The following is a 12,457-nucleotide window of genomic DNA, read 5'->3' as shown; positions in this document are numbered from 1 at the left end:
GAACCGAGTTGTCTGCGTCATTTTCGACTGTGCTATAGTGTCGTTACGCTTTGCCGCATCTGAAACTGATCAAGGCGTAAGATTATACGAAATAATGTTATTTACTGAATTGTGAATTGCCTTACGTTATCATGGGAAAACACGGGGAAGGCGGGAGATAGAAATTCAAGACGATGAGCAAAACGAGAACAAGGTGAAAGCAGGAGCCAACGTTTCGACAAGTGGACTTTTCTTCAAGGCGACATATGCTTTCCTCGCCACAGTATATATAGGTGGGGTTCTTCTAAAAGGGAGAGGGAGTATGGTGGGTGAACGCGGCAACAAGCGAAGGTGTGTTAGCGGGGAGGGTGTAGAATTGAGAATAAAGGAGTGCTGTGCACAAGGCCAGTGACACGGCCGTCTGTCAATCACGTCTCAACGGCTGTATGTCCGCCGGCGTGTCAAAGGCGTACACATCATCATCATCATCATAAGCAGCAGCAGCAGCAGCCTGGTTACGCCCACTGCAGGGCAAAGGCTTCTCCCATACTTCTCCAACTACCCCGGTCATGTACTAATTGTGGCCATGTTGTCCCTGCAAACTTCTTAATCTCATCCGCCCACCTATAACTTTCTGCCGCCCCCTGCAACGCTTCCCTTCCCTTGAAATTCAGTCCGTAACCCTTAATGACCACCCGTTATCTTCTCTCCTCATTGCATGTCCTGCCCATGCCCCCCCCCCAATTTCTTTTTCTTGATTCCAACTAAAATGTCATTAACTCGCGTTTGTTGCCTCACCCAATCTGCTCTTTTCTTATCCCTTAACGTTACACCTATCATTCTTCTTTCCATAGCTCGTTGCGTCGTACCAAATTTAAGTAGAACCCTTTTCGTAAGCCTCCAGGTTTCTGCCCCGTACGTGAGTACTGGTAAGGCACTTTTCTCTTGAGGGATAATGGCAACCTGCTGTTCATGATCTTAGAATGCCTGCCAAACGCACCCCAGCCCATTCTTATTCTTCTGATTATTTCAGTCACAATCCGGATCCGCGGTCACTACCTAAGTAGTGACCGCGGATACTAAATAGATGTAGTCCCTTACCACTTCCAGTGCCTCGCTACCTATCGTAAACTGCTGTTCTCTTCCGACACTGTAGAACATTACTTTAGTTTTCTGCAGATTAATTTTTAGACCCACCCTTCTGCTTTGCCTCTCCAGGTCAGTGAGCATGCATTGCAATTGGTCCCCTGAGTTACTAAGCAAGGCAATATCATCAGCGAATCGCAAGTTAATGAGGTATTCTCCATTAACTCTTATCTCCAATTCTTCCCAATCCAGGTCTCTGAATATCTCCTGTAAACAAGCTGTGAATAGCATTGGAGAGATCCTATCTCGCTGCCTGACGCCACACAGCAGGGAGATACAGCAAGGCGTACGGCAAGGCGTACACAGAAGCCTTCTATTACTTGTTTCGCTGGTGTTCGTGGGCAATCGTGTCTCTGAAAGAGATTATAGAAGGAGCGGCAGAAACGGGCGCTCGTGAAAAAAAAAATAAAGAAAAAATAAAAGGAAATACTGAAATGGAATAAATAAATAAAAGGAAAAAAGGAAAGGAAGAAGAAAAAACACTAAGCAACAAAGCTAAGTGCTGTTGTCTATAGCTTGAAATTTGTCATTGCGAATTGATTCTAAAGCTCCATTTGAAACCTTTATGCCTATTTAATGCCTATTGGCTGCAATGTATAAAACTTAAGGATAAGATATGATTATCTCTATGTTGTTTTTCGTTCAGAACGGAAATTGGACTGTAAGATCTAGAGTTTAAGTTGATCAAGGTTATGACCTGGTTGGTTGAAATGCTCGGCGACGGCTTTGGGAAGCTTTTTAGCTGTGTCCGCGCGATGTCCGTTTAATCTGACGTTCACTGATTGTCCCGTTTCACCGATATATTGTTTCTTACAGAAGCAACATTCAAGCATATAAATCACATCCGAACTTGTACAAATGAAGCTAGATTTGACTTCGCGTGTGCAACTATTTGCGGTGCTCTTATATTTAATGTCGCTTTGAAGGTACCTGCAGGTTTTGCACCTGGGGCAACAACATGCTTTTATTACGGGAAAAAATATTCTTGTGATACGGTTATCATAAGCTTTAATTACGACATGCATATACACATAATAATAACGTACCTTTCGTCGGCGCTCAGAAGCAAAAAATGCGCGTAAAACAACAAAAGTTCAAGTGTTTCTCAATATTCAAGCTTCTTCAAGAAAAGTCGCAGTTGCGCCCGAAAGGCGAAGCATCGGTTGCGATAACAAATTAGTAGACAGTTATAGGAAGTAAGGATCAGCATCAGAATCAGTTTCATTCAAGACAAAAATTAATTAAATTATGGGGTTTTACGAGCCAAAACCACTTTCTGATTATGAGGCATGCCGTAGTGGAGGACTCCGGAAATTTCGACCACCTGGGGTTCTTTAACGTGCACCTAAATCTAAGTACACGGGTGTTTTCGCATTTCACCCCCATCGAAATGCGGCCGCCGTGGCGGGGGAGCGATCCTGCGACCTCGTGCTCAGCAGTCCAAAACCATAGCCACTGAACAACCACGGCGGGTTTCAAGACAAAAATGGGGATAATTACATGATAAGTATATACAGAAGGAGGTCCCGTAGTTAGAAACTGAAATGGGAACTCCTATGCATGATGACTAGAATTAATAAAACAACAAAGGCAACATGTAAAAATGAATGTATTAAGCAATGACAAGGCTTTGTATTAGTCAACAAAAGCTGAAACTACAAAAATAGCTTAACAAGAAAGAAAAAGAAAAAAATTGCGAGAGACATATAGAGAAACAAAGTGAAAGTTAAAAATACAACATATAGTACACTCACATGGGAAAGTCGGAGGAAGCTAAAAGAAAATACTTAAGTTCTGTACGAAACCTGTGAGCTTTGAACAATTCTAAATGGAATGGTAATGTGTTCCACAGAGATAAAGCTGAAAAGTGTAATGACTGCTTACCATAGTTGGTGCGAACGATGGGTAAAATGAAGTTCATATTTCCTGCAAATCTAGTATTATTTACATTAGTAAGGGATGTCTTTGGTATGATGGTTACTGGAATATCATTGTTAAATGCCCTAAAAGTAAATATGGCCAGGTTATATTTAACAAAATCAGTCACATTCAAAATATTATGTGCATGTGATGGCTGAATTGCGCTAATGCTACGATGTGAAAATGTTATTAGTCGAATAGCTCCATTCCGAATGACTTGCAACGAAATGAAGTGACTGTTATAAGTGTATCCCCATGATTCAATGTTATAGTTAATATGAGCATGAACAAAAGCATAATAAAGCGACGCGAGAGTTGAAAATGAGAAACTGCAGTGATTAGGTGATTGTTGATGGAAATAGATTGAAGGAGCTCAGGCGATCGCTAAGTGAGGCAATGACGACAAAATTGGTGTTATTATGGTTAATCTGCAGCTTGTTAAGTTGACACCACGTGGAAAGTTTCACAAGATCTCTGTTTAGCTTGCGTGTTAGCGTTGATATACAATTGTTAAAACAAAATATAGTAGTATCATCAGCGTAAAGAATACGGTTCGATGAAGAGAGGCAACTAGGCAGATCATTAATTTAAATTAGGAAAAGTAGAGGACCTAATATGAACCCCTGTGGTACACCAATGTTAGTAGTAGCTTCTTTAGACTAGTACCCAGAAATGTTAACGACTTGTTTTCTATCTTGTAAGGAACTGCAGATTAGAAGTAGAGGGGGACCAGATATTCCGATGGCTTCAAGTTTAGCACAAAGAATTGTGTGATTAATTGTGTCGAAGGCCTTGGACAGATCAACGAATATCGAGGCTACAAATTTACGTTCATCAATCACTTTCTTGAGATAATCAGTAAGAGAAATAAGTGCTAGATTAGTTGAAAAGCCAGCACGAAAGCCAAACTGGTAAGGGGAAAGAATACTAAATTTATCTAAATATTTTGTTAGACGCTTTTTGATAAGTTTTTCAATAACTTTATGAAAAAATGGAAGAACGCAAATGGGTCTCTAATTCTGTGTAAGCGTGCGATCACCTTTTTTGAAAACGGGAATGGCTCGACCGCGTTTAAGTTCACGAGGAACAACACCGGTTTTAAAACTGAGGTTAATGATAGCTGAGAGGACGTTAACGATATGTTCCGCGATCATTTTAATGCGATAGGCGTTAATATTATCTAGGCCAGCACTAGTGGCTTTAAGGGTTTTAATTCCTAATATACTTCATCAGGTGTTGTTGGAAAAAGGGAAAATTAATGAGGCAAGCATTTAAAGGACATGTTACAGCATGAAGCGGAATCAGAAGTGTTATTGAAAAAAGCATCACAAAAGGCATTTGCAATATCAAGCGGATTAATGTATATCATGTCATTGTGAAAGATTCTCGAAATTACGTTCTGAGAGTTACGGTTTAAAAAGGTGTTAACAATTTCCCACTTTTTCTAGTGTTATTACCACGTTCTATAATTTCTTGTTCGCTATAATTTCTCTTCGCACTTCTCAGCTGTGCAAAAAAATGAGTTAGAATTTTTTTATAACGGGCAAGTAGTTTATTTTTATACGAATTTTCGCGTGACCGCATTGCTTTGAAAAGGCTACCTGTAAGCCATGGATTTTGTGGCAATGATACCTTTTTTCTGCATTTTATTTTATGAGAGTGGCAGTTGAAATGCGATGAAAGTGTCGTTAAAAATTGCTAAAAAGCTTTTTGAGGTTCATTGAATGATACAACTTCCGGCCAGTCAGTTTTAGCCACGCTAGCAAGGAACATCTCTATGTCAAGTATAACTCTGTAAAGTGACGTGTTAGATAAGGCTGAGTGATTGCGCAGGCGTAGAATGATAGGATAGTGATCGGTAATATCGGTGGTAACAACACCAGCATCAGGTGGATCTGTTAATTTCGATAATGCATGATCAATTAAGGTGCCATGTTAGGAGAACGAGTAGGGAGAGAAATTAAACATTCTTTTCCATAACTATGGAAGATGCTTGAATAACTAGAAGAATTAGATGAATTGGTATCTATGAGGTTAATGTTGATATCGCCCATGATTAATGCGTTACAATTAGAGCATGATATTTTTTTCCATGGTTTGATCAAGCGCACTACAGAAGCCGGTAACTAAAGAAGAAGGTGAGCGATAAATGCAGCCAAACACTAAGTTCTTGTTGTCTATACTGAAGACGGGGGAATCAAATTCAACAAACACACAGATTCACAGTTAGTAACATTCAACTCTAAATCAGGCCGTCGTTTATATGGAATGTTATATGAGACAAATATATCTCAACCGCCGTGATTACTCGTCTCTCTGTGAGAATACTCAGAATTAAGTGTATGAGTTTAAGCAGAATAGGTCCTTGTCATCATTACTAAGCCAGGTTTCAGACACAAATATTACTGAAAAGGCGTTGTTAAGTGTAGAAAACCGGCGCTGAAAATCATCAGAATGCTTGCCGAGACTTCTAGCATTGAAGTGAATATTGGAATGGTAGTCGCGCGACATGAATTTATTCAGCGCAGATGTCGAGAGGTAAGAATCCACGGTGGATGGTAATGACATTTAAGAGGCAGAATCGAGGCGGTTAGTTGAAAACAGAAAGGTCAGACTCATCAGCAATGCAACAAACACGGCTCTCATTAGTCTTTCTAGCCTTAATCTGACAATTATCTGTCCACAAGTGCTTCCAGTTGTTGGCTTTTTTTTAGCACTATATATAGTGCTTTGGAAAAGAGTGCCTTACTTTGTGGTGTCAAGTGGTCATTAACAAATATGGGAAAGTTGTTGTCATATTTGCCCATGTAATTCAGGCAGAGCCTTACCTTTCGTGCCTTGCTGATAAAATCGTTCTTTTTTCGTTCGAGAGCAGAACCTAGCAATTAAATTTTTCCTACCCTTATCTTTAGTAGAGACTCGATGAACAACATCGACATCAGAGGAAGTCACGGGGCAACCAATTTTCCTGCCCATTGTCGCCAAAACTGCAACACAGTTCTCGCCCTGAGTACAGGGGATACCCCTGGTTTCTATGTTGATCATGCGAGAGCACTGCTTGAGCTCGGAGACCCTTCAGGAAAGTGAACAGTTTTCCGTTTTCAGGGCTTCGTTTTCTGCCCCAAGCGAGGTCTTCTCACTGTGCAGCTTGTCGACCAGATCATTCAGAAATCTTAGACTGGACTCAAAGCTGTCAACGTGCTTCTTCATCTCCAGCACGTCAACCCCAGATGTCTTCATGTTAACGATAATCTTGACAACAATGCGATCAGTCAATCGATCCGATTCATAAAGAAGTCTTGACTCCAGTTCATCAATTCTCTTAGCGAGCTCAGCACAGGTGGGCATTTCTAACACCGCTCAACTAAAAAACACTAAAAACTTAATGCAGGGACACAAGTAGCATAGCAGTTCTTGACAGCAGCGACAGTAACAGGATAACAAAGAAAACGACAGATCCTGTCGTAACCAACCTGTACAAGCAGAAAGGAATGCGTGAGCTGGTGCGCGAGCACTGCCGCTGCTGCCAAGACTGGTCGACAGCAGATGAAGGTGGCCTTTAAGTAGCGATGCTGGGACGAGCGAGCACCATCTGGTGGTCTTCTGTGAAGATCTTGATTGACAAGCTAGCTTCCTTGATGCCACGTTCAGTTGATGCAGCCAAATCCGGATGGTCTTCTGAGAAGATCTTGCTTAACAAGAGAGCCTGTACAAGCAGAAGGGATTGCGTCAACTGGTGCGCGAGCACTGCCGCTGCTGCCAAGACTGGCCAAGGTAGTAGATTTATCGGCCGTATAAGCTTGTAAACATTCGCTTACTAACTAAATGAATAAGCATGGCATCACGCACGCACAGGCAAACATCAACTCATCTGTCAAAACGCTGACGTGAGGAAGCGCGGCAGCAGCAGCGAGCAAAGTGACCTTCGTGCTTCGGCGAGAACACGGCGCACACGAAGAGATAAAATGAGCCGTCGGCGCACGCCCAGACTCTATCCCCATCGCAGGTCGCCTTCACGATAGGTGCCGCGCGGCCGCGCCGTACGCACTTGCCGCCGAGTAGGACGCCCCTCCCCCAGGAAGATGGCGCTCTTCCACCCCACTTTCTAGAGTTACTGTATATGCTACCAAAGGTAGCACCATTGGTAGCATATACAGTAACTCTACCACTTTCCTCCCTTGCACGCGCGAGATTGAGCCACCATCGTCGGCTCACTCTCGCACGTTTTGCATACGGCGCGCGGCGACGATATTATCGCCCTTGGACTTTGTACGGAGCATCACGCGTCGACACCAACGGCAGAAATGCGTCTGGAGTCTCTATATAGTGTTATCACATTAAAATGGCTTTACCGATACTGTGCATCGTTTTCTTCTTTTATTTATGCAGATATTGGAGGTGCATCTGTGCAGCCGCCGCCATGCTGTCACGATATCGACGGCGCACGTGCGGCCCATACGTGGAGGGTTAGAAGGTCTCTAGAGACGCGAGAGACGCGCAGTGCATTTGGCTGCAAAAAAGATGGAGCTATAAGTGTACGCACCCTGCCTGGGCAGCGTTCTCACTGAGAGACTTCGTGCGTACCACACCGCGGTGCACACGCAGTGGCTTGAGCGGAGCGGACACTTCAGTTATGCGAACTACAATCACAACTACGCCGTTACGAACGCCGACGGTTTTCTTTCGGTCTGATCTCGTGCGCCATCGAGGTACTGCAATCGAGGTGCGACGCCCGCAACACCGGTGGCGGCGCTCCTTTCACACCAGTGTTTTACGACGCCTAATAGTAAAACGCCTAATAGCCGATAGCTATAGGCGCAGCAGCAGCTGGCTCGCGTGCTGTGTCGCGCCAACCTGTCGCCTCCGAGTGTTAATTCTTAGAACACCGTCTGAAGAGCTCAAGCACAATTAACGCGAAACATCGCTCTCAATGTATCGCACTACGTGCAAAACTGCGTTTTTCTTGTTTTCACGCACGCAATAGCTTACGTAACAACTTAAAAGCTGTTCAGTTGATATTTAAGTCTAAAAAAGGGCCAACAATAAATTTCTAAGCTCTACAAGCTCATTTTTAAATGAATATGTATGTCTCTGTACTTTAGTATTAGCCCAGAATAGCACAGCTGAGCCAACCGCATATTTTCCAAATTATTATTACGCTTAACTTCTCAGAGAACAAACCATTCGGAAACTGCTCAGGACCAGTCATGTTGTGCCGAGAACTGAGTTAACTGGCTCGACAATGACGACGTAGGTGGCAAATGAGGAGGGTGAGTGGATCGGATGAGGAGTATAGGGAAGGGGTTCATTGAATTGCAGCTGTGTCTCAATTTGTTCGATATTTCATTTTTTTATTGTTGAGTTCATGGTTTGGTAGACATTGGTTCTTATTAATCATATAAATGTTGTGCAGCGAACGGTTAATTCTTCTGCGGCGTGTTCTAAACTGATGAGGTGTGCAATTCATGGTGTTGAGATAACCAGCGGCCCATCTCCATTTGCGCATACCCAGTGGCCCCTGGGACACACCGGTCCTGTTTGTTTTGTTTTGTTTCGTTTTTTTTTTCGATCTTAACTTTCCTATTATCAGGGGCATATGATGATACCATGGGCGGGCAAGTCGCTGCTCAATTTTGTCAGTACAGAAATGCCGGCATGTCGCGGCCTTGAAGGACGCCAGGGTCCCCTCCCTCTCTCCCCTTTGTATCCACCCAGTGCCTGTTCTCCACATACCCGATCGCATACCCGATCCTTGGTCAATCCTTCATAGTGGGTGTGTGCTATTGCCATTTCCACACGAGTATCTGCATCTACATCTACAGCGCACAATAACACAGTGATGCCCATAACGAATGAGCAAGAGAATACTATATGTATACGTTAGCACGTTAAAAGAGTGTTTTAGTTTTGCTAGGAAATCATCATGACTTAGAGTTGATCCGATTTCACTTGGTAACATATTCCAGTGATATATCGCGAGAAAGAGGGCCGAGTGGCTCAAGAAGTTACTGCGCGCAAGAACGGGCGACACTTCGAAGGGATGATCAAGGCGCGGGAAGATACGATGTGGCATGCGCTGAAAGACGACCCGCAGTGATATAGCTTGTGAAAATGGGAAACAAGTCCTATCCGCCTTCGATTTTCTAGCGAGGCGATGTGTTAATGTTAGTGATGCTAGATGTTCATGAGTAATTTTTCGTGATGAGGCGGGCTGCTTTGTTTTGGACTGACTCGAGTTTGTTTATGAGGTACGACTGATGCGGATTCCAAATAAAAGACGCGTACTCCATTTTCAAACGAACCAGTGTCGTATAGGCTAATAATTTAGTGGACTTGTTTGCCGAGTAAAGGTTACGCCTAACGTAGCCAAGGGTTTTACACGCGCTGCTAGTAATCGCTTCGATGTGATGATTCCATGAAACGTTTGAAGATAAATGAATTCCCAGGTATTTTATTGTTTGCGCATGTGCAATACTAATACCGTTCATCGAGTAATGAGTAAGCCTCGGGTTACTAGATCTAGTGAAAGCTATAGCCCTAGTTTTTGAAACATTTATTTCCATTTGCCACTGTTTACACCAGTCGATAATTTTAGCGAGGTCAGATTGCAAAATGTCAGTGTCGGATGAGTTAATTATTTGTCTATAAATTACGCAATCATCTGCAAATAGTCTTATTGTAGATTTAATATTCTTGCTGATGTCGATGACGTATAGCAGGAATGAAATTGGTCCCAATACACAACCCTGCGGCGCTCCGAATTTTACTAGTGATCGCAGAGAAGAAAATTCATTAGTAGTTACAAATTGGTACTGGTTCGTTAAAAATTCACTAATCCAATTCGTAAGCCTACTATTTGTATTAAAATAGCGAAGTTTCAATAATGAACGGTTATGAGCTACCTTATTAAAAGCCTTCGCAAAATCAATAAATATGGCGTCTATTTGTGATGAGCCGTTAATAGCTTGGTGCAGGTCAGAGACTAGCTCGAATAACTGTGTCTCACATGAGCCAGCCCGTTGGAACCCGTGTTGGTTAATGAATAGGAGATTGTGCTCGGTTAGGTATTTCATAATTGCTGACGATATAATGTGTTCTGACAGTGTACATGGAATACTGGTCGGTGAAATAGGTCTGTAGTTAGAGACAGAGGACGGGTCACCGGACTTAAAGACTGGAATTATTTTAGCTATTTTCCATTCGTCAGGAACGCATCCTGGATCAATAGATTGTTGGGAAAGAGAGGCGAAAATGCGAGATATCACTGATTTAGTTATTTTTAGTGGTTTTGGACAGATTCCGTCTGGACCAGGAGCCGAGCTGTTACAAAGACGATCAATGGCAGTTTCAGTGCCCTTTTGGGTGATTATGATATGATTCATCATGGAGGTAACAGAACCGAATTCAATGTTAGCGGGGACGGAAAGTTCACTTGTAAAACAGAACAGAAGAAAGAATTTAATGCAGTAGCTACCTCCGATGATGGAAAGAATTCGTTGTCTTTCTTTATGGAAATGAAGCCTGATGATGATGGTTTGGGGTTTATTACTTTTCAGGATTTTTTTGTGTTGTGGGCTAACATGTTGGAAATATCAGGGTTTAAAAATTTGTCTTTAACTGCTTCAATTTCGGTTTTGAATAACTTGGATTGTTCCCGTTAGCACTTCCAGGCATCATCAGATGTCGAAACTTTAGATTTTGAATAAGCGCGGTTTCTTTTATTAATGCAGCGCCTTACGTGAGAAGTGAACCACGCACTTCCAGTAGACAGAGTTATTTGTATTTTTGGTATGTACTTTTCTTTAAATTCAGTCAGCTTGTTACAAACAATCATACAGTTAATATTGCAATCATGATCATGCATGCCGCTAAAGAATTCTACACAAAAAGCCGAGAGCTCGCTGGTGATCAGTCCGAACATCATTAGAATATGCAGTATTAATGTAGGAACAATTTACTCCAAACTAGAAATGTGCAAAAAAACTGGCACTATAAGATTCATTTATAACTTTATTTTATAAACTGTAACTGTCGCATATTTTTCTTTAACTAATCAATTGTCACTACAGAATTGACATATCACATATTCTCACCTGTTGCACGGGTGATGCCACACGGAAATGACACTCTCTGTCCATAACACCCTTTCTCCCAAAAAATAATTGCTTCAAATGTTCCTTTATTTTCTAGCACTTTCACGGTGTGGAATAGCTTTAATGACGACATTATAACATCAGAATCGCTGTCATTGTTTGATAAGAAGCCAACAAAGACTCCAAATACAACATAGGGTAAAAAACTTGTACTTACTAACTGAATTAAAGAAATGATAAACTAATGGAAGTGAGAGTGGGTGAAACCTTCGCCAAGGTTTGTGAGTGGCGGGGCTGGCTAACATTCCCAGGGTTAGTTCTATAGTAGTAAAAGATTGTGAGTGGTGGCGCTGGCTAACATTCCCAGGGTTAGTTCTATAGTAGTAAAACATAAGTATACCCCAGAAAGTGGGTGGGAAAACGGTGCCGCTGTAACTCAGTTGGTAAGAGCATCACACGCGCAATGGGAAGACGTGGTATCGTATCCTACCTGCGACCAGTTCGTTTTTCATCCACTTTCATTTCCATTAATTTATCATTTATTTAATTCAATTAGTAATTGTACAAGTAATTTCCCCTGTGTTGTCCTTGGTGTCCATGTTTGTTGGCTTCTTATGATACGATCGGGCTTCTCGGTTCCCCTTCTTCTCTATCATGTAAGTAACACTTGGATTAACCATGTCTACGGTTGTTTTTGTTGACCCGCCGAGGTGGCTTGGCGGCTATGGTGTTACCCTGCTAAGCATGAGGTCGCGACATCAAATACCAACCGCGGCGGCCAAATTTCGATGGCTGCGAAATACGAAAATGCCCCTGCTTCGGGGGCACGTTAAATATCCCCAGGTGGTCGAAATTTCCGGAGCCCCCCCCCCCCTTGCATTGCTCATAATCATATCGTGGTTTTGCAGGGTAGCATACCGAGCTCAGCCTGGTTAACCTCCCTGCCTTTCGCACATAACCTCTCTCTCTCTCTCTGGCACATGAAATTCAAGAATTGTTGTTCATGCTGCTCCTTCTGACAAGTAATGTCGTCAGTACGTATTTTAATCGTGATTTTTTTATGTCTGTCTATGTCTGTGGATACCTGCATATGTTAGTTGTACTTCGAACTATGTGTCCACCCTGCAAAGACCTTGGCAACTATATCGGAGTGTGTGTGTGTGTGTATATATATATATATATATATATATATATATATAACTTTCTCATTAATTTATCATTTCTTTAATTCAATTAGTAAGTACAAGTAATTTCCCCTGTGTTTAATTCCTGGGTGTCTTTGCTGACTTCTTATGATATGATCAATAAAAATCGGGACC

Source organism: Dermacentor variabilis, unplaced genomic scaffold (assembly GCF_050947875.1).
Source record: "Dermacentor variabilis isolate Ectoservices unplaced genomic scaffold, ASM5094787v1 scaffold_12, whole genome shotgun sequence".
Classification (NCBI taxonomy): Eukaryota; Metazoa; Arthropoda; class Arachnida; order Ixodida; family Ixodidae; genus Dermacentor; species Dermacentor variabilis.
Note: the sequence above shows the minus strand (reverse complement) of the source record.